Source organism: Trichoplusia ni, chromosome 12 (genome assembly GCF_003590095.1).
Source record: "Trichoplusia ni isolate ovarian cell line Hi5 chromosome 12, tn1, whole genome shotgun sequence".
NCBI classification, from domain to species: Eukaryota; Metazoa; Arthropoda; class Insecta; order Lepidoptera; family Noctuidae; genus Trichoplusia; species Trichoplusia ni.
Genome location: NC_039489.1, coordinates 847,247 through 871,964, shown reverse-complemented (window position 1 = coordinate 871,964; position 24,718 = coordinate 847,247). Strand labels below are relative to the sequence as shown.

At 32.9% G+C, this 24,718-nt stretch overlaps 1 protein-coding gene across 3 annotated transcripts in view; it reads right to left on the bottom strand.

Annotated features, from left to right (window-relative positions):
* The window catches only part of LOC113499262 (atrial natriuretic peptide receptor 1-like), a 248,038-nt gene that overhangs the window by 46,285 nt on the left and 177,035 nt on the right, over window positions 1-24,718 (bottom strand). The gene's annotated exons all lie outside the window — the stretch shown is intronic.

Sequence of the window (24,718 nt, the reverse complement as noted above, 5' to 3'; positions counted from 1 at the left end):
AGGAAGGCTTTAGGCTATAAACCATCACGCTGCGACTAATAGGAGCGAAGATACAATGGAAAATGTGAAAAAAACAGGGCCGGTATAAATCATAACTTATATCTTCTACCCACGGGGACGAAGTCGCGGGCAACAGCTAGTTTATCTATATTTTGTATGTTTATCATTTGTCTAATAAAGTTTTGCTTAGTTTGAGTCTAGATGACGTTGTGGAATATTTTCCCAAGCATTTCTTAAATAACGTTCGTGCGTATGCTTGTTTGGCGAAATGCTTCTTGAAATATCAAACTTCGCATCCCACACAACGCATTGCCTGTACTCGTGGAATACTGAAATGCTCAACGAATTGTTCTTTTGGGACTCTGGTTAAAGATACACTAGAACATTTAAGAGAGCAGCTCTATATTCTGTTAGAAGTAACGCTCAAGTGTATTATCATCATGAAGTGTACTTTGAAAATGAATAATATTCTTTACTTTAATTTGATAATTATTTTAGTTTATCATGGTCTTATAGTAGCAGGATGACTTGGACTGTTTAGTAGTGTTTTTACGCCGAAATATGACAGGTATGAGTGTGGACAGGTGTTAGAGATTGCAAGGTCACTCGAGTCACTGTTTTAATTAAATTCCTTTGTGTTATATTTTTTAAATAATATTTTTATACGATTCTAAATACTGATGCTTATTAATTTGCTTGTTCCGGCTTACGAATATTATTGTGATATATATTTTTAAATTACGGAAAAGAATATCAAGAGTCACTACGAAAGAAACTACGTCCTGAAGCCTCATTCAGACAATTGAACTAATATCATGTGACTTGCAGTACATTGCCGGCAATGATATATTACTTTTAATACTAAAGATGACAGGATTCGCAATGTACTACAACTCCCACAATATTTCTTGTATCGTCTCAACGGGGCTTAAAAAACGATTAGATATTTCAGTTTAAACACTAATAAATTCTTTATGTTTGCAATTTATTAGTTTCTAATCTGACCTCATTGATTTAATCTTTTTGAAAGATTTACGATGTAAAATACCGTGCGGTTGGCCTAGATTTTGTTTTCCGAAAATTATTTAGGATATACGTCTAGTTTTAATGAAAGATAATATTGCATAATATACGTTCTTTGACTCTATAATGTTATATAACAATATTTTAGTTCTGAAATACCATGTTATTAGAACGTCATTGTGATTGTCATAATGTCTTTGTCATTTTCAGCTGGTATGACGAGAAATAGACATATAAGACGTACAAAAGATTTTTTTTAGTTTGTTCAATTTATTTGTGTATTCAATTATTTGCACAGAAGGTACCGATTCGATCGCAACGTTCTCTTCTTTATTCTAAGTACCAATGTGATTACCCTTTCTCAATTTTTCCAAGACACCACTGGCATAATATGGTAAAACTGGAAAAATCTGGATTTGATATATTGAAATCTGTAAATGCAATGCTCAACCCTTCGCTATATAGATGGAACCTTGTTTTGAGTAGAGAGACATTTATAGGCAGGAATGTGCCTACCTATAATATAGTATTCTTGTATTACGGTCACACACTGGACATAAATAACAATGTTATTTTGGGAAAATAACAAAAAATTTTAGACGAATATACCCTTGTCATGTTGTACTAGTAGGCTCACGAGAAAACTATTTTGTATTGAGTTACGTAAAGAGTCAGTGTGTAGACTCTACCTTAAAATAACTTATAAAAAAAATAAAAAGATTATAAATATTCATGTCAAAGTCCAAACAAAGTACGTACGCTGTCTTTAATTTATATTTATGTTCTATTTATGTAAGGTCATTGCTATTGTTTCATTTTGTATCGTATGTTTCGGATTTGAGTGACTCATTTTCAAATAAACCAGCTGTGTACGGTGGAGTTGGAGGTCGATCCGCTAAAGGTCGACTCAAAATATAAAGGGTTTGCTTGCTGTGAAGTGACCACCTATGAAAACAAGGTTTCGGTTTGAGGTGCCTTGAGCGATTGTGAAGAACTTTGGGGGAGGCCTTTCCCAGAAGTGGGGTATCATAGTCTAAGAAATAAAATGTTACACTTTAAAGTCAACTTCAAACAATCTAAAAAATCTAAGTAAGAGTAAATATAAACGGGAATAGGAAAACTTTTTGTCTAAAATAAAATACCTAACTCTACAAATAACTAGGAAGGATTCAAAACGAGAAAAAATAGAAGTAAATGATGGTCAGTTACATTAGTTCCAAGGTTACGTATTTCATATTCCGGGGGCAAGGCTTCGCGAAATTACGACGAAGTTTCTGACCGTGATCGGAATTCCAAATTAGTATGTCAGTAGAAATATTAAATTACTTCCAAGATTGTTCTTTACACTTGTAAGCGTAAAATGTTACGCCTTCCATTCTTGAGTCGAATAGTTAATAAGATGAAAGGCTTGTTGGTTGCAAAAGGCGGTGTTTTGACAGTTTTGAGAACTTTGCAACTATGAATTGCATTTGTATTAAAAACTAGCTGTTGCCCGCGACTTTGTCTGCGTGATTCTCAAGATGTGAAAAGCTATGAAGTTTAATAATAACGATCATAGCAAAAATGTAATGCAATATTGAAAATGAAGCACTTTTTTTATATTTTAAGCTTGCTTTTTTATTTCTAAATAATAATGAATCTTGAGCGGCCCAAAGACTATCAAATGTTTGAATCAAACACATTTCATCGTTTACGATACTATCCTGATGTCAAATATTTCACAGCTGTTTTAATGACTTTTTCTTATGTAATCCCAAAAAGAGGGGTTTATAACTTTGACATATCTTCCTGCCTGTCTGTCTGTGACATCATAGCTTCCGAACGAATTGAACTATTTTAATTTAAACGTGAATTATGTGCAAGTGTTCGTTAAGACATGTCTGACAAATCGAGACGTTTAAAAATGGGGGGATGCAAGTAGGAAAAAATAACAGAAGGTATAACTCAGTACTTGTGCTAAAAATGTTTTGCTTTCGAAATTTTCCATTTACTAATTGGGTGGGTTATGATTTTCGAGCACGTCTGTTCTTGGGCCGGCCTACACCTGGAATTGCTAGACGGATTATGACAGTGACTTGTCTGTCTGTCACCTGGCTGTTTCTCAGGAACAGTGATAGCCAGACAGTTGTTATTTTCACACACGATGTTTTCTGACGATATAAAGAAGATATCAAATTACTTTTGTGGACGGAGCTGGTGAAGTGAGAGTCGGGCTCGGTAACTGTGGATTTTACATAGTGTTATAAGATATAAGATTTTGCAAAATTGCACCCAGATAAACGGTTTCCTGAAACACGTTATGTTTGATTGTCCCCTTAATATTAAAACTGATCTTCCTCACAAACATTTGGAATATTTCCAAAATAAAAAAGTTGGTAATCGTGTTACCTTGGCCCCCTGGTGTTTCGAACATGATTTGCCTTTAAATTGCTGATAAATAAATAGCGTAATAATAAAAAAATATCAGACACCCCTTTTTTTTAAAATTGACAATGACTAAAATCTACAGCATAGGATATGTGTAATTTGTGATGTTACGACAAAGCAAAATATGAACATAAAAGTGACTTCATGTGCATGAGTTCTATTTACTGTACTATTTTCAAAGAAAAATTACGTATTTTATTCGTTAACCTACCTGACGATCATTGAAGTAAAATACCTACTGCATAAATGGAACTTAAATAAAGATTACATGAGGTTGATTATGAGGTTACGCTGTCGATACCGACAGCCAAAATGAATTTTCCAGACATTGTATGACGGATGTAAGTGCTGATAGCTACACGCTATTATCAGCCTTATTTGGGAAAATTTAAAAAAATATGTTCCTAATCCTCGTCGGCTTAGCTTTGGGATCTCAGAGACTCATTCAGTCTCGTTCCTTCCCCTGTTTTTACCAGGCTACGAAAGATGAAAATTTTAAATAATTAGAGATTACAATAAATTGTTAAAGGAAATTTTGGAAGGACCACATGTGCGGAGTTAAAATATTGAAAAATCCCAGGTATCAGTAGGCATTATTCTATCAATAGATACATAATGTCTATTCATTGATAGCTTTGGTCTTATAGATCTTTCACATTCCATATCTATTATGCAGTTTTTATGCAAGTTTTCTGGGCTTTTTTATCCGAAATACTTTTGGCCTTTAATTTGCAACACTGCATTGTTGCAATATTAAGAAAAAAAAGTTGTTACGGATGAACCAAGGTAATAATTGACTGTGTCGTTCAGTAATTTTTTGTTATGTATAATTTATAGATGAGATCAATATGAACTACATGCAACTTTGGGTTGAGTGTCACTACGAATGTTTTGATCTTGAAATTCCACATTTGAACTTGAGTAATTTTAGTACATCAATAAAAATAAAAATAATTTAAGTTCCTTTCTTTCAAGAATGTACCGATTACGGTAACAATTGCATAAAAAAACGTATTATTTTATGTTTCTTTTATTTTACTTGTGAAATAGTCGCGGTAGGCCTATATCAGACTTGAAAGAGAATAAAATGACTAATTTTGTGAAAATGATTTATTTTCGAAAAATCCTATTATTGCTCTGCCAAAAGTCTTAAGATAAATAGCGTGATGCTTTTTTGTGTAAATTGATGACCGTACTGCCTACTACTCAATGGGGTGAAAATACACCTCATAATTGTATTACACGATGTTACGGGTGAGTCCAAAAATTTAAAACTTTGCTGCTCATGCCCCCTGCATGGTAGCGTTATGGTTTTTGTATATTTGTTGTATCATGTGTACGATAAGGTTCATGCAAAATTTGAACGAAATATATTCAGTAGTTTATGAGATAATTTGATATTTGTTTATAGATATAAAAGGCTCCTGCTCACCCCCTGTAACGAAAAGCGGGATAATAAGTAAAAAGTATGTTGACCGGACCTCTTGTTGATATTCTCTGAAAATTTGAATCAAATCTATCCAGTACTTTCCGAGATCTTTCCGGACATACATACAGACAAACAGACAAACAGACAAACAGACAAAAATTCTAAAAATCATATTTTCGGCATCGGTATCGTTCGTAGACCACCCTGCAATTATTCTTTTTTAAAAATATTCAATGTACAGTTTTCACTTTTCTACAATTTTATTATATGTATAGATGTTGATAGTAACTGAAACTTAGACTTATTAAAAAGAAAAGTCCATTAATTCAAGAAACACACTATTAATTTTAGCAGCACTTTTTAGAAGTCATGCCTCGTATTGCTACCCTTAAACGGCTTTCTAAGTGTTTTAGGTATGGAAAAGAAACGGCGCAACATATTTTTTTTTACATCGTGGGATTAAGTGACCGTGTTACAACTCAAGGAAAAATGTTGAAATATCACTTTTATGATTTTTATTATAAAAAACCATGTAAAATATTTAGAAGCTCATTCACACTTAAAATCATTAAGCTTTTTTGTGGGATATTAAATTATGTTTTTATCCTCGTTATTATTCATTAAATGGTTTGCTAAATTTTATAAACAGATTATTATTAGCATAGCCTCAAGCGGGATTATATCATTATATCGTGATTTTATATTCAAAATAATATTTTCCAAAAGTAATAATATATTGAGTTTCAATACTGCTACCTAGGCATACTTCTAGCCAAATGGCATTTTCACCATCGGAACAGAACGAATCACAATTATTTAAATGCTAACGACAACATATTAATCTGTAAATGCTATACATCAGACATTCACTGTACAAAACTATGCAAGCGTATATCAGAGAGTCTACTATCACCTCTCTCAGTAAGACAGAAGCAGTTGTGGAAGGGAGACACTGCTCTACATTTTGTAGAGCACTTTCTCGCTTTAGCAACTGAAACATCTAACCTTAAGAGTTTGTAGTAAGTTCTCTTATCTATACCTATCTGTCTCTGACTCCATCTATACAAAACATTTCATACGATAAATGTACTTCTTTTATTGGGCTTCCTTAACCTCAAGGAATTTCAGTTTATTTGGAAAAACCTTGTTTCCGCTGAAACAGGTCTTGGGGGAAACCGCCCAACGTGTCTCATAAATCATTGTAGAGCTCAATCAATCTCAATCCACACTTCGTCTAGTCTGAGTTTATTCGGTATCAAAATAGAATGCTAATATAAGTCCTACTTTATTGTTTTATACTGGTTTTTTGACCTAAAAACTCACAAAAATTTGAAAAAAAAGTTAGACCGTATAAAAAATCACGTGGACCATAAATTCATTGATCGACCAGAACTTCATTAATCGTAATGTATTTAAATAACAATTGGCCACATACTCAAATATAACACAATTTTAAGTTAACGTTCAGGCTTATACATAATTTAACAATTAATAATAATAACATAATTTAATTTTTACAGGTCGAGCCCTAGTATATTAGATATTGGATCTAAGGTGACCTTGAACCAATCACTTAAATTGTACTTTTGGCAACCTATAGTTCCTTCTCCTTTCTCAATATTGGCTAATTCAAATAAGAAACAATTATCTTTTTATCTTGCTACAGTTTACTCAATTGACTAGTTTCGGACCCATCTCGAATCAGGAGCTAACGCAGCAGCTTAAAGTGAAACTAGTCGAGCAATCCCGATAAATACGCGTAGGTAAACCTTTGCAACATTTATTAATAATGCATTTTGAAATAATATTTTCTACATGCGATTTCCATAAGTCTCACATTATACCTGTAATTTCAGGTTGTAAAATAGTATCAAATTAATCTTTAACAATGTTTTGAAATTAAATTTATCGTCGAAAATAGATTTCATGGCCCTGGGCTATAACAAACAATATAGCTTAACAATATTTGGTACAAGTTTGTATTACATCCCTCGTTACGTTAAGTGGGACAACAGGGGCTCCTTCTTTTTATTAGCCTCGAGCCTTGTTAAGGTTAATTAGTGTATGACGTCAAATTTAATAGATAGGTCAAATAATTTACGATTATTTGGAAACAGAAGATTTTCTGTCATTGCTTTTATTTGCTTGTAGAATACAATTTTCTTTGTAAATATTTTGAATTCGAAAGCTTTAATTTATTTTTTTAGTTGGTATTTAACAAATCTTGAAATATGCTTGCCCAATTTGTCTATGCTCTTCATGACCGAAGTAAAGAGATGAAAGATCGAGCGAGTTTGAAAACCTTCGGCATTTTTTTAAATATATAATCTCCAATTATCTACATAGTTAGGCGGAACTTCTTAAGACTTTTATAATAATTAAAAAAACTCGAAAAAAATCCTTTTCATTTACCACTTGTTATTCGAAAACGATTTCTCATTACTTAAATATTTATATACGTCATAGAAACAAACTAAAGTCTTACCAAACATTCATAACAGCTCTCTTTGAGGACCGAAATGCTGATAGTCAGAATATTATGCTACAGAAAAACTTGTCGATTCGTAGCAAAAATAGAAAATACCTTTTCGTATGCAAATTGCTTGTCTGAAGGGCAGACACCAAATTGCTAGCAAGTTTTTACAACCCAAGTTTTATGTATATTTTCATATCTTTTTATATATTTTCTATCGTTATGCTGGGTCTATGTAAATAGAAGTAAGTGATAGTTGAAAGTTATGGGACACGTTTGTTTTGAGTATTTGTTTACTTATTTCTTATTGTAGATATTGATTATTATTATATGATTATTTGTGAAGAAAACTTGCTACGACGCCGACGCGTAGCAATTCAATCGTTAACCATAATCGAGTCTCTCAAAAATATCAAACAGAAAAAGCGTCACTTATGAAAAATCTCTAACAGCAGACCGATAAATATAACAATTTATTTCACAGAAAAAATAAAGAAAAAACAAAAAACGATTGTTTTTCAGGCACTTTTAAAACGTTATAATAATGACTCTTGTTGCGCGGTTCCAAAATGTCATTTGTATGGAAAAAGAACAGACGAGAAACTCCAATACACAATGTTAATATCCATTTATTTACGGAAGATGTTACTAAGTACGTGAACATAGAGCCGGCTTTATTGAAACTTTCAGGGTTAAATTGTTTTATCAAAGTTGAAAGCAAACATGGCGTAAGAAAATCATTGTCTCTACAAACAAGGCTTCAGTTAAGTTGAACACATGCTGAATAAACAATAAAGGGAAAAACGTTCCTCCCACTCCAAAACTTATAAAACGAAGTATGTTGATAAAACAGAAAGTTTACCTATCTGAGAATAAAGTGTGATAATAAATCTAACATTGAAACTTGTGCGGTGAGTAACAGGAGTCTTGTACAAATAACGAGTATTTGCTACAAATTGATGAATGTGTTTTTTTTGGAGGAGCTCGTGGCTAAGCTATAACCGCATAAGTGATTCGATCACAGGTTAAGCTATGCTTGATGCGGTGGGTCCGTAGATGGGTGACCATCTTTGTCATAACGAGTTCCTCCGTGTTTCGGAAGGCACGTTAAATTGTGGGTCCCGGCTGTTATTCCTACATCTTTGACAGTCGTAACAGGTAGTCAGAAGCTTGAAAAAGTCTGACAGCCAGTCTAACCAAGGGGTATCGTGTTGCCCAGGTAACTGGGTTGAGGAGGTCAGATAGGCAGTCGCTCCTTGTAAAACACTGGTACTTAGCTGAAACCGGTTGGACTGGTAGCCGACCCCAACATAGTTGGGAAAAGGCTAGGCCAATGATGATGATGAATGTGTTTTTGCAACTATCGATTTTGTTGAAGTATTGTATGATGTTTGTTTCACACCATTGCTAGATTAGAATCTTGCACAGAACTCGGTGTTTTAATAAAATGGATGCTTTTAATATTAAATTAAAAGTAGTTCTGTCAGTCGATCTAAAATGATTAATCAATTTTAGAATTTCATGTGGGTTTAACTTAAACTTCTACAAACAGTTTTTGGTATTACCACTTACATATGACCAAAAGTTTTATAACTTAAAAATATTCGTACTTTGCCCAGATTAATATTTATACTCTCAATTTCTTTTGTAAACCTTCACCTACCATCCTCTTGCCGAGAAATAGCCTTCTTTGAACTAATTCGTTTATAAGAGAATTTCCAGAAATTGCAGTACACAGAGAAACTAAGAAACTATTAGTTTAAAGTTTGCATTTTAATCCTATCACTTTGTCACTGCCTTCCCGACGTTGTTTCAGATTAAAATTAACAAAGTCTCAAAATCCAATTAATTTCTAATGAAGGAATAAATTTTGCACATTGCTAGTAGTGTATCCAATTATCTTAAGCCGATGTACAAATTATATATAAACAATGTTGGCTTGATTAAGGCAGTAACGTCGTCATTTAATTATTTGTAGAGATCATTAAGCTTGAAACATAAATGAGCAATCTCTACTTTCAGATAATGTATCTTTAGACAGTGTGTGTTTTTGAACGTGATTAAAAAGTGAGGTTCAGGGTAGCATTACTTGCTAGCTACTATATGGTTATTGAACTGTTAAATGACCTTTTGTTGTCTGGTAGCGAATGCCTTAGATATTACGAAGTGTAAATAAATAAATGTTATGTGATGCCAAGAAACTAAAATATCTTTATAAAGTATACTCTCATCGAGGTCTACCAATGACACTTGAGTAGCATTTTTTCATTTGGATTCATGGATTTTTGACAACAACAGCAAACAAAAAAGAAATCGAGGGTAAACAACGGTTGAAAAGGTCAAATACTTGATAGGTTTGTCTCTTCCTCCTCTTCTTTTAACGGAACCAGTTTTAATTAACTGTTTGAAATACAAAAATAGAACTGGCTTTTCTTTAAAGGTGTTTAGTGATATTTAAAACGTTATAATTAAAGATGTGGGCGAAGATCTCATAAAATTTTCCTTGTATAGTTTTTGCTTAAGGGATTCCTGCAAAGATTATTGAAATTGACAATGTTATTTGGTATCGGTATCTTTGTATAGAAAACTTTGAATGATTAAAGAACGTAAATAATTAAACTTGTAAATCGTGTGTTTATTGAGGATGTTAAATGAAACTCAAAAAAGGTCAGATCTCTATTCTCTTCTTCTCTTTATAACTTTCTTTTAACATTGCAAGCTAAATTGAAATATACCTACTAATATTTGTAAAACATTATATTACGTGAAGTGACATTCCTTTTGAAGTATAGAGGTGTTGGGGCATGTTTACTTTGAAATAGCCTTTCTAGCTAACTAACTGAGCTTTTGAAGATTATGAGAGAGACAAGTGGATGAAGGATAGGGACTCTTTAGCCCAGCATGGATGGCAGTATTAATTCGACTATCACTCTAAATAAATAATGAACACAAAGACAAACCACAAGTGCAGCTTAATATCCAGTTATTTACTACAACTTACAAGAACCCCTCATATTTTTTATTAGTATTAAACTGAAACTTTTACACATAGTTCAAGTTTCATAATACACCCACCTACAGACTCTTGAGACGGGGCCGGAGGCAGTTTGCTAGTTCACTCGCGCTCGGAAACAATTCTAAAGACAATGTCAGACAAATGGCGTGCGAGAGAACTTGTGAATTCTGTCTTGGAGTATGAATGATACGAAGTATCATTGCGGATTCATATTATAAGGTCTTATTTGATTATTGTTTTTGTTTGTTTATCTTAAATGTGCATGTAATTGAAATTGTTAGTTAACAATTCAGCAAAGGTTTTGCGAAAATGAATTAAAAACATTTCTCAACAAAAACTCAAATAAAGCTTTCAAAAATTATGCTTGCTATAGCTTTTAGCTGAACAGACAAAAACTCAAAAATGTTTAAAAACTTTGTTTTGTGTTTGCAATTTTACATGCTTTTGTTTACTATATCCTGTCCCTTTGTTTGTATTCAAATATAAAAAAAAGAATTTGACCCTTTTTCCGGTTTTTATTCAGCTGCTATTTTGAATGCGTATGTATGTAACGAAAAAATGTTGATCCGATGCTTGAGCTAAACGATAGCCGTATAAAGACATAACCCAGCGAGTTTTGGGCTCTTTAATTAATCTTGAAAAAGACTTCGATTCTAAACGAATAAAACTCTTGTTCTAATTTACACTCAAAGGTCTTCTGAACGAATTTTTACTTTTCCTCTGAGAATTTTTGATGAATACAGATTTGACATTTTACATGAGTTTGAACTTTGAATAGGTTTGCAATAGCACTAGATTAGATCAATGGGTTGTATTGTTCATACAAGTTTCAAGGCTACTAATTTAAACTGGCATATTAAATAAGAAGAATGGTCAACAAAACGAATTTTATAATTAAATGTTTAAAAAAATAGCGCTTCTTTGCTTGAAACGAAATCAGTTATTATTTATAAGACCTAAATTGTTCTAAGACGAGGTAGTTGTCTTCCAAATATTTGATGTTGAGAAGTTGATCCTAGACAATTTCGTTTTATTCTGGTTGATGTAATGTTGGCATTATCACACTTCTATAACTGCAATAATATAGTTATGTACTTTAAGATGGCGGTATGCTCTGTATTTTTAATCTGCCAAAACAAAGTGTTCTTATAATACGAAATGTATTTTGAAACTGTTAACCCAACATTTTTAAACAAAAAATCTAACATAACAACAAAATTAATTTGTAGATATCTTTTTATGAATACAATTGCCTTATAAAAACAAAGTGGGATCGAAAAAACGGCATAATTTACCTCAAACGACCGCCAAATGACTCAAAAATGGCCGTGACTCCGCTGTTCGACTCTACTCGCGATCTATAAATAGCCAACAAATCTTAGATATTTTAGTAACAAGTTTGTGGTTGGCAATTTACATGTATGGATCGGAGTTCTATTATGCGTATATCTATTAGAGATTGTTTTATTTTTAGTAACGTCGATGTTTTGTTGTTTTATTTGCAGTTTGGACATGGACATTTTATGTTGTAGGTGTACGTAGTGAAGCGGATTCGTAATTCTTTAAATAGTCATACACAGGTATTTTTCGGGATCGCCTGACTAAGCCCAACTGAAGTTGTTGTCTTATTTTTTTCTTAGATATTTAAATCATGTGGCAATTTGTCATAGCATTCTCTTTACCTACTTTTTATTTTAGTCTAGAACAATTATCATTGAAACAAAATATTTTTAACCTGGATCTTTGGTGGTTCATATTATGGAACACCACTTTTATTTAATATTAAATTAGGGTTGGAAACGTTGATATATTCAGAATTTTAATATGATACAAATTGGCTTACAAAAGTAATTTTTTGGATAGTTTTCATCTCAACATTAAGTGCGTAAAGGAACCGCAGCTTTTTGTCGTATTTAACCTTTTCTCATGTACTGCCTTATCCAGATGCTTAAATAATTAATTAATGATTTCTGTCTGGAACTAATTGACGTCACACTTATTGCAATTTAATTCTAAAACCAAATTAAGTCATAGATTGTATCGTAATAAAAGAAATTATAATAATATGATCGTATATATTCGTAACAAAGAGCTTTAGGTTAAAGAGCACAAACACAAAAAATCCCCAATGTCTGACTTATACTACAATCCCCAAGTTATGAAAACGATGGAAGCGATGCGCCACACAATTTATAAAAATAAATTCGTGATTGACAGTTGAGATTAAAACGCTCGAAACGTTTGGAGTGAAAATGTCAAAAAATATTCCCAAAAAATAAATGTGTTCAAAAGTTTTACCCTAAAAAATTACTTCGCTCTTTTCAACTATTTTGTTACGTCAAAAAATATCATTGAGGATTCACTACTCTTTAAGTAATAATACAGCTTTTTTGGCAGAGAGAGACCACTATACGCCTTATAATGCGCTGTCTCGCTTATTTAAGAGGAGGCGGTAGGCCCCCTGACCTTTGAGCCTTCCGAGACTAATTGACAAGATGAACAGTTGGAGAAAAAAGGTTTTATTTCTGTAGGCTACTCACAGATTCCAACTGCCACTTATAATGAATCAATAATAGTTCTCCTTATTTATTGTTCAGCTTGGAGCGAAAAAGAAATGTATGTATACTACACTACCTAACTACTACTACTACTACCACCTTACTAACTTACCTTGTGTTTTTTACAGAGATTTTTAGAAGATCTGTTTTATTCCGACCAAACATTTCAAAATATCAGCGTATATTTTTGCCGTTGGTAGTGTTTAGTTTGAGAGTGATAGAAGTATAAATGCACGCCGTGTCAAACAGAGACAGCATTATTATCATTTTGCAGCTCTTTCTAAACAAAATAAGTCACATCATACTCTATCGTCCTTATAAAACTAGCCGAGAATTTATATTCAATGATATCCATGGTATATTATAGACAGCACGGTTAGCCGAGTGGTGCACTGTTCGCGACGTGTTGCATGTTGGGTCTACGAATACTTGTTCCGAGTCTGGATTTGATGTTTGCGAGTGGTTGAGGTCACCATGCCAAACCCACTGTGCGCGTCGTGTCGCGGGTTCGATCCCTACGACAAACATTTGTGTGTTCCACAAATGCTTGTTCTGAGTCTGGGTGTCTTTGTGCATGTGAGTTGTATGTTTGTAAACCCCCCGCGACACAAAGATTAATTTCCTTACAGCGGGAGTCTTTTTTTAAAGAAAAAAAAAACATAAGGATTCTTAGAGCGGGATTCGTTCTTGTCCAAAACCAATATGTGTTTGTATGTGTGTTGTTTCATCTAACTACGAATTTTGTGATACTGTAGCATTGTTACTATACGTTCGAGTAGATTACAATTCGATAACCAATCGCTGATTACGAGTGAATTCATTAGGGAATCGTGATGCAAACGTATTGACTTAGCTGTGTTCATACCAGCAAAATAGGAACAGACTGCGAATTATCCAAACATTTGGTATTAGTTTCAGGTAACACTCTGATAGATAGTGAAATAATCATTGAAACACTGCGAAATTAATTACATTCAGGGAATTGTGGCCAAATTAATGTTTTAACAATAAAGACACTTCTATTGCAAGAATACACGACGTATTATATCACTAGATAACGTAATCTCGGATAATGTTAAAGAGAAATCGACTGTATTCATCGTATCATATAGCTATTTTTGACACTGAGGATTTTTTTTAATTGCAACGTTCACGAAGCATGGCTCACTGATGTTCCGACGGGAAACTTTGGAGTCTAGAGAGCCTGCCATCAGGTCTTAAAGTAATTTCATTGTAATTGTGGAAACGTGACACCGCACTAATTGGTATAGAGCAGCATTTCTACACAACTGTTATAATTAATTTAAGACGTTGCCGTTATACCCTTTAATCGTATTTTAAGATCGGATTTTTTTTTAAATATAGCCTTTTTTTATAGTAACTATCGTGAGAATGATTCATTACTAAATGATGTAATGGTTTACTGACGCGTATTTATCGGGGTAGCCCGACTAGTTTCGGACCCAACCGGAGTCCTTAATCATGATCAGACGCGCCGCGTCAGCTACTAAACTAGTCGGGCTACCCCGATAAATACACGTGAGTAAACCGTTACATCATTTAATAATAACCTTTTTTGTTAAATAAAACCTATACCAACACATTTCAATAACACTAAATAATTGTTATAGAAAAATTACTCTCATTTTCCAGTGTTTTTTCGTAATCAATAAAATACACAATCAAGCACAACTGAAGTACGAACAAAAAAACAACTCTCGACGAAAAAAAAACAACCTTAAAGCCCGTTGCTAAGCAACCTTTTGTAAACCAACTTCACACAAGTTGTATACATGTTACTAAGGACTTCAGACGACCCTTTTACGGTCGCTTACTTGAACAATAGCGCTCCAATCTATACCACATCAAGCAGTTTTTATAGAGAGCCCTTGAGTGATACTGAGTTATAGACCCTTAGTCTTGTTTATGTTACTTTAAAACTAAGAATATTGGTTAATCTTAGATTTTACCAATAGGTTATTTTTGAAGGGTGTGCTATGCCACGCTAGAGGAGTTTAAATTAAACCATACAAAGGGAAAAATAATATATAAGTATAGTTTACCTTATAGAATATTACATGCTACTTTTTATCAATGACGGTTTGTAGAATGTTAGATAATAACCAATGATTTAATAAAAATAAATATGTTGGACTATTACCAATCACACATGTTATAGTTAGAACCGATACTATTAACATCCTAAGGCGTGCAGAGAGTAGCAGACTCACTCTATGTTGTAAACGAATACCTTTTTCACATTTTCGTTAAATGTATGTAATAGGTTTCCATACCCATTATTTTTTTACGGAAGAAAATTGTCGCAAAAACTTATTTTCACCAGGCTTTTGAGACAAATCCGACCAATGGAATTATAGAAAAAACTTGGAAGAAAGATAGAGAACTGTCCAGAATTTAACCCTTACCAATTGGTAAATCTTAAGTTTTCCCAGAAAGGCAAAGGATTTTCCGTAGCGCAGGTTTTACAGTAACATAGATATAGGTCTCAAGAATATCAAGAGTTGAGCGCCTCAATCAGATACAGACTAGGGTTTTATGTACTTAGAGTATATCTGTCAATACTATCAACTTTAGAAAGGAAACTGCGATAATAATGTAGAAGTAAGAAGATCTGTGATGATCTGTCTAATCTGATCTATGATGTCTAAGATTGTGTGACAGTTGTGACGTTTTCTTGTGTGAATGGTATTTAGGAATGAAAAGCATTATAATAACAAAAATAAAAAAGGCTCCCGTAGTAGCGAATTTAATCCTTGGGTCAGGATTTCACTAACTTTAAAATCACATGTACAAAGACACCCAGACTCGGAAGAAGGCTAAGACATTTCTTGCGCCGGGGTTGTGGCGTGGTGATCTTTTCTCTTTAATCCCTGCAGTCTATTCGTTCTTACCGAACTGGTCCTTCGCGGGCTTATGAAAAAAACAAATGAATAGCAGACTTTTGCTCATCAGAAGGACACACCAGACTTTTAATTATGCCAGTGGCATTTAAAATGCCTGGCATCAAGGACATAAGGTCGAGAATCATTTGAATAAATTTCATTTCCATGAAAACTTTTCCACTATTTTCGTTTCGTATTATTTTACCAATGTGTATCAGATGACTATCAAATCGTTTTTTGTTTTGTTAGATTCCAATGAAATTTAACATTGAGAATAATTTTACTGGAATGAGTAGGAGGTGCAGTAGGTAAGGTCGAGTTAGTTGAATTGTAATTCATCGGAAAAAATCACTTTCATAAAAAAGGAAAATCGCTTATCAGTAAACTAGAAAACTATCCACCTCGTTTTTTGTTGTTTTTTGTGAGAAATATAATTTTCTACGAATTCAATCAATCATTTGGGACATATTGAGGTTATGTACACATATGTACAAAATTGGTTCACCGCAAAGATTTAATTAAAAAATCCGAATCTCTTTTAAATGGAAGCGAAATTTCAGTAAAGTTATTTATCTGATTCGATACCATTTAAAAATATTTTATTTACGCTCTTAAAATAATTAAAAGCGTGTACATTTTCAATAAAACTGTCCATTATGGTATGAAACCGGTCATGGGAACCGGGGCACGTCTGTTCTCTATACGAGAAATATCTTGTTTATTGTTTCCACATGTTTTACGCAAAACGGCGTTTTCACAAGTTATGTTGTTTATTTTCGTTCGAATATTTACAGTACTTGAAGGCAGATTAATAGGTTTTGTAGTCAATAGTGTGTTTACACGAGAGTAAGTACCTAAATTAAAGCATTCTGAATTAACGTGCCTGTGTACAATAGTTGATTGATTTATATCTTCAAGATCAAGGATGCATTGAAAAATTATTAGATAAATCTAATTATACATTTAAAACGGTTTACTAAGGTATATTTGTCGGGATTGCCCAACTAGTTTCGGATCAAACCATAGTCTTAAATAATGAGCTGACGCATGCATATATATGCATTTTAGACTGTCATAAACTTAAAACGAAGATTTTTTTATTCTGCCTAAGAAAAATATCTTCCATTCAATTCTATTTCTAAAGGTATTTTACCATTTAACTTGCGTACGTTGTAAACAATGAATTATATTCGAGAACATAGACAGACAGGTTCCATCCATCAATCTCCACTCTGTGAAAATTGTAGCGATGGAGAAGAAAGATCGAGACAATGTTTCGCATGCATTTTTAAGTATTAGGATTATACGCTTAAACAAAGAAGATTTTTGTATGTATACGTTAAATAAATAACCTTAAAGCGAAATATTGTTTTCTGATAGTATGAAGAAGTGAACAATTATTTTTTAAATTACTTTCTCGAGGTTGAATGACACGTATTAAGATTCTGTCTTCCACCACGCCTTAAACTAATATTAGTCTAGATGTGGAAGCGGGACAGTGCATTATACTTTATAGAGCGACGTCTCTCTTTTACAATAAGTAATATTACTTCAAAAAAAGGTAGCATGTACTCTGAAACGGAATTAAATAGGAAGACAAGTAAAAGGATAAAAACCCGAATAAGTCTTGCGAATAAAACCTTCAAATCTTTATCTCACAAAAGAAGACCACAATGAGCTTAACGGAGCTTAAATCTTAACACCCTGTGTTACTATCAGTATCTAGGAAGCTTTGTAACGCAAACAGATTAAAACACAGCAATAGGTGAATGAATATTAAATTTAAATATGGATGTATTAATCAAATCACTCGTATTAATTACCTGCCATTAAATAAGGATAATATTGACATATGCTCGTACCGAGCCTTGGTGGAATAGGGGTATATCACTGGAATTGTATCAAAGTCGTTGGAGTTGCAGGATCAAACCAAAAATAAAATACCTATATTTTAAGTATCGAAGTATAATTTCCTTAAGAATCTTAATATTTTACTTGTTTTTTATCCAAAAAGCATAATGACAAAAGCTTTAGTACCTTACTAGGTTAAAACAACAGAATCTTGTAAAGTTCACAGTCACCCAATATAATCGGACTTAACAAACAAACTACTGGGAAATATAAAGAGGATCAAAGGGAAAGCTTCGGAGGAAAACTGGTCCTGTCAAAAGCCGGGATTAATACCGTAACAGGAAAAGTAGATAACAACCTGTGACTATAACATCTCTTGACGTAATACGTTATGCTTTATTCACATGAGCAACTTTGAGTCATATTGCAAAAGTATTTTCGAGAAATTTTTAGAACGAAGAAGATTTTATATAAACAAATAGGAGTGTATTTTACTCGTTAAAAGGAAACCGCAATTTTCTTAAAAAGTATAAGAATTAAAATGATCAAAATCATGCTTACAGAAAGCGCATTTTATGCCCATTAAGACGAATGCAAATTTATCAATTAATTAAGATATGTCTGCGTACTTGTACCGCTGTTCTACTTGCCATTAGCCTATACAGGCTTTCTCACACGTGCTCAGTTTCTATTTTTTACGACGTCATGATAACGAAGATTCAAAGCATCCGTATGCCTTACGTCTTTATGTGTCGTAGGCAACATTACCAAATAATGTCAAATTTGTTTTTTTGCTGCAATAAGATAAGTACAGTTAGTAGGCCGTGTAAAAGCACTGTTATGATCATAAAGAGTCACGTTACAGGTGAGAAAAAATAAAGACGATGAAATCCAGTCTTGCTTAACCAGGATTCCAAATTTTATTTAGGTGTACCAGAATTTATTTTGCCTTTTTAGCCTGAAGCTACGAGTTAAGCCCTAGAAATAGGATTTACTGCGTAGCTTGTTTTATTAGTGAGATTTACAAGTAGCCTGGATGAAAAACTATGGTTTAACTACAAATTGTTATACGCAGAGGCAAGGCAAGAAACGATTTTGAAGAAACCCCCCACGACACAAAGATTTTTTTTTAAGAAAAATCTCTTCTATTCTAGTCTTTCAAATGATTTTCAATGAGTTTTCTAATTCAAAAATATTATCATTAATTTAATTTTTTTGAAATACTAAACGAAACTTGAAATAGGATACGGAAATCCTTTTTTACGACTCAAAATTCATTTATGTTCCATATCGTTGATCAAATTGGCAATCAAACATTTAGATCGGGTAAATAAACTGTAATTTGTCATGGCTTTAAAAATAAAAATAAAAGCGAAAAAAACCGTGTGCAGCCAGTTTTAATGTTATTGGAATGAATTTGAAATGCAAGTTCGTGTACACTGAAGAACAAAAAAAACTTCCGACCTTTTTTAAACGGTGGGCAATTTAACGCGCGAATATTTAAAAACAAACGCGGATTCCAATATTGAAAGCAGTTTTAAAATATAGGAAACTTCGATAAGCGATACTGGTGTGATTTCTTTGTACATAAATATTAGGGATTTTAAACTTTCAGGTGAATTTAAAGTGGGTATTATGCAGGTAAAAAATTGCCCGATTTTTTTACTTGCTTTTTATTTTTTGCCTGTAAGGATAGTTTTAAGTTGGTTATAATAAATAAATAATAAATAATATCAATATACTTGTGCTACGGATCAAACTACAGCACTCATAGTAAAAACCAAATTGAATCATTTTATAGCAAAAGTCCTATGATCACCTTCCATCCCCAGAATCAGATCAATTCTGTGTAAATATAATATTCTATTGTCACCCAACATATATACGCCTGAAAAGTCAATCGAAAACCTGAAAATAATATGAATTGAATCTAGCTAGTTTCGTTTCAAAGAAAGCTTGGTTAAGTGAAGAGAAAAACTTGTGAAAATAATGATCAAACCTGACATCATAAAAAAATTCTAGACAGCAAGTTATCAAATAGATGCATCATTAAAAAACACCTGAACTTTTCAAGGCTATCCTCACACTGTCACATTATTTTTAATACGTCTTATTCAAGTATAAGTGGGATGGTTACTGATACTGGCTGGCTACCATTTGCCTTATTGGGTAATATAACCAAGCACTTAGCAATCTTAACGGCCATCTTAATGTATTTCGTAATGCTCGTTAATACAGCTACACTTCTATAGATATAAATCTGAACCAGTAACGGATACATTGAATCCTGAAATAATTTGTATTTAATGGGGTAGTCAGTTTAATTGAAGATTCGAGTATTATTGTTGAGCAAACTGTGAAATTCAGGCTTTAAGGATATCATATTTGGTTTTACTACTGGTAATGAACACAGAAAGAGGAAAAGCAGATCTCTGCAATGGGAAATTAAGGACAATAATGTTTATGTAATACGTCAATTCTAAAGTTAATTTTTCTGGATCTCAGCATAAATTAGTCTTACTAAGGAAATGAGAAATAATTCTAATGGACTGGTGTTTCATTTTATAACGTGCTAAAATAAAAATATTAAAGATAAGCTTTTTAGAATCGCCGCTTACAGATTCAATTATGCGTCAAAACGAATCAAAGAAGTCCGAACTAAAAAGGGTTGTACAGTTTTATAGCAGAGCTTTTCCACTTTGCAACGCCAGCACTAAGTCAGCGCTTAGTCATCATAATATTTCATTATCATGAAACATTTATAATGATATGAATGTAACATTTTAGGTCAGTCGGAAACCGGGGTCTAGATCAAATTTTACTGACACGATTTGATGACAAATAAGTCAAAGTAAAAGAAGACAGTAAATAAAATGCTTGTAACGGAAAAAAAATTGCCAATTCATAACAGAAGACTGCAACTGAGAATTTCTTGATAACGTACCGACGAAAGACGAAAAATTCCATTAACAATGTGTAGAATGCCCTCATAAAAATAAAACGCCAGACGCGCAGACGCAGAGATATAAAAAAAATATTTAACGGAATATTTTCAGTTACTTTCGGGAGCTCATAAAATCAAACGTCAGTTATCTACATCATAAAAGATAACGGAATCTGTTAAAGGTATCCCTCAGTGCACATCAGCAGAATATCTTTTATTCTTGGAAAATTAGAAGAATTTTTGGAAATGTTGAAGTCTGCCGTCTCATTTAGGTGTGGAAGGAAGAAGATATATAATGTACATGGTCTCGTTTTCACAACGGCAATATTATTAGTCTAAGAGGGAGATAGTGTTAACTTACATGTATGTAATGCACTTAGCGAATTAAATGTGACAACAAAATTCATCATTGGCCTAGCCTTTTCCCAACTATGTTGGGGTCGACTACCAGTCTAACCGGTTTCAGCTGAGTACCAGTGTTTTACAAGGAGCGACTGCTTATCTGACCTCCTCAACCCAGTTATCTGGGCAACACGATACCCCATGGTTAGACTGGTTGTCCTGGCTGTAAACTATACGTGTACCAAGTTTCGTCAAAATCCCTTCAGTGGTTTTTGCGTGAAAGAGGAACAACCGTTCATACATTCGTACTTACAATCTTTCGCGTTTACAAAAAGTAGGAAGTCGGATTTTCCCGTCCACATGCCGCCCATGATTTCATTCATTTCCTACGACCGGGCATAATACGTTACCGCTCGTAATTCCTGCCAAGCTTTCATGTGGTTTCGTCCGGTTAAACTGAGTAATTTCTGAACGAAACGTGCAGAAACTTTCTTAGCCTTCACAGATAAATTCGTCAGAGTTTATGACTGTTGTTATTGTGTTTGAAATCAGATGCAGTTGGATAATGTTATGGGACTAGATTAAAGAAAATAATTATTTTTACTGTAACTTTTTTAGGTTTTATACTTTAAAGATGCAAATAGTCGGATAATCTCGATAAATACAAGTGAGGAAATCGTTACTTAAAAAGTATTATGATTGATCATATTCGGCAATAAAGGAACAGAATCTTGTCCTGAAAAATATACTACTTCACTATTCCAGGATTCATTTTCCATGAAATGAGCCCAAGTTTAAGGTAATCTGATTAATTTAATATTCTTCAATTTAACATTGAATCCACAGTTTGCTCGCTTGATTTTAACACATACACTGCCCAAGTGCATGTTTGACTTACGCATTCACAGTCCCGTACCCTTAGGTATGTATTAAGATTTGTCTTTTTTTCTTTTGTTGTAAGAGAAATACATTATCTCTGAATATTTCAACTATCTAATCATCATGTTTCATGAGATACAGCTTGATGACACGACGGAATCTTTATAATAGAGTCGCGTTTACCCTTAATTTCCAGAACGCTTAAAAAACTTATAGTTTCAACTTAACTTGATTTTACTTAATATAAAATCTTTTCGTCGTATTTTCATTTAATATTGGACGCCATGTCTATTATTTTTCCATTATCTTAAGATTCTCTTTTTGCATTGAGTTGCGACCACGTCGCAAGACAAAACACTTAAAATATATTTGAACACTTAAATAAACTAAATCTTTTGCTTTGTATAAATATTTGACTTCGTTTAATGTTTTTGGGGCTTAATGATATTGAACGTTTTATGCTAGACAAAATCCATCACGTGTTTTTGCAGTTTTATTTAAATTTTTGAAATGTTCTCCTTTATATACCGTTTTCACGACGTCAAACTTAATTTCGTTTTAGGGTTTCGTATTCAAACGGTAAAAACGGAATCCTATTACCAAGATCGTCCATCCATCGCTCCGTCTGATACCATTCTACATCTCACGAATGATGGTAGCTATAAAAGGTGGTAATATCCTGATAAAAAATATGGTGCATTTTAAATAATGCAACATAATATATACGGCGGTACTTAGCTTTTGAAGGAACAGTAGTTATTATAATTTTGTATCGCACATAAATCATGTTATGACTATTTATCTTATCAAGTGTCAAGCTTAATCTACCGTAAATATAACTTTTTATTAAAAGTACAAGGACAGTGTATTGTTGCACATAAACTGCCGATATGGTACCAATTTTTATTATACTTGCAAAATATTTTCCTCTCATTGAAAGTGTTTTGTTAAAGAAATTAAGTTTTTTTATTTAAGCCGCTAAAAGAATCAGTTATTGTTTTTTTTAAATTTTTTTTTTGCGACTGCATGCTTTATAATTTCGTACCCTACTACACGTCACAATCTTGCTTGCTCAGTTGGGCTTGCCTGAGAACCAACTTGTATACCACAGCACAATAGGGATGAAGACAATTTTTTTTTGCAGTGTCCGTCATGTAGTTTTTTTGTATAAGTAATAATGGATACGTATTTTTTTTGTCCTGCCAACATAAATTGACCAAATTACAGTGAATGAAACTTACGCTTGACGTCACGATTGAGTATAAATTTTACTCTATCGTTGCGTCACAAGCCTCCTCTCCTAAACTTTAAAGCAGTTAATCTTTGTCAATTCTAGTTTTTCTGAAAAAGGAAAAAATACGTGTCTCATACTTTTCAATTATCTAACTGAGGGACTAATGTGATTTTTTCTTTTTATACCTCGTCATCATCCCTATTATGTGGTTTATTTTATTTATTGAAAATTCTTAAACAAAACGTGAGTTTCCTACAAAATCATTTTACTGGTTTGATTGTGAGTGTGTTGTCCTTTTTGTGTATCCATTGAGGCTATTTAGTTAAGTATATCGCAGATAGGTTTTCACTATAGTTAAAATTACATAAATAATGTAGCTTAAATATAATATTATATACTTACAACTAATATAATTATGTCAATTTTATACAAAAGATCATTTTAAACATCTAACATGAAATAATTTTTGAGTATTCATTCCATTTTACCGTTTTACGAACTTGCACAAGCACAGCGTTAATTGTACAATCCCAGGCAAGAAGCAAAACTGTCATCTTACAAGCACGTGCACCCATAAATAGCACTTAGTGTTGAAATTAACTACAAAGAGACCATTTAAAGTAATATAACTCATGTTTATGGAGTTAAGATCTAACACGATCAAGTGCGACATGATTTACAATAATGTATTAATTTGCAAGATTAATTCAAATGGTCATGTAAATACAAATGACATTATTTACATAAATACTTCCAGAGTAGCACCGACTAGTGATTCAATTGTGGATAATACGGTTTCTTGAAATAAGATTGTAATTGTGGATGAGATATGCCGTCTAGCATTTTCCCATGTTTTTGGCTTTATTTCTAGTTGTTGTAATTATGTTTAAAAGGCAGACTTTCAACTCGCGAGAAATTTTTGATATTTCGAGTAGCAATAAGTTTTTATAATTCGTAACTACCATCGGTATATAAGACATGCCTAATAGTTTCTTGATAAAGGCGGTAAAAAAAATATCTCAAAACCGTCTACCTAAAATGTCAGACATATTTTCTCCCGTCGTAAAAGCAACTTTAAGACCTATACGAAAGGTTGATTATCACTACTAACGTTCTATTGAAAACAATTTTGACAGTTAGTTTTCTTCAGAGCTGTGTTTACAATAATTGAAAATGTTAGTTTGAAAAAGACATGAAAGATAAGCCTTAAGTCTTAGGCGTGTTAGAATATATCAAACATTTCTCCGTCTCACAAGTGGTTAAGAGTCTTCTTCTACTTAAGTGCCTTTATTCAGAAGTAATTTTATTTCAACTGTAAAAGAGAGACAGCGCTGTACAAGTCTTAATTCTCTCTTTTCCACAACTACATTTAATACAAATAAACAAGGAAGTAAGAAACATTAGTCGTTCAAGACTTGTTTGTTATTATTATTCTTACCTCGTAATTGTAGTAAATATATATTGAAACTAGCTCTTCCCCGCGGCTTCGGTTAGAAGATATAAGTTATGATTTATACCTGCCCTGTTTTTTCCACATTTTCCATTGTATCTTCGCTCCTATTAGTCGCAGCGTGATGGTATATAGGCCTGTAACCTTCCTCGATGAATGGTCTATTCAACACAAAAATTTGGACCAGTA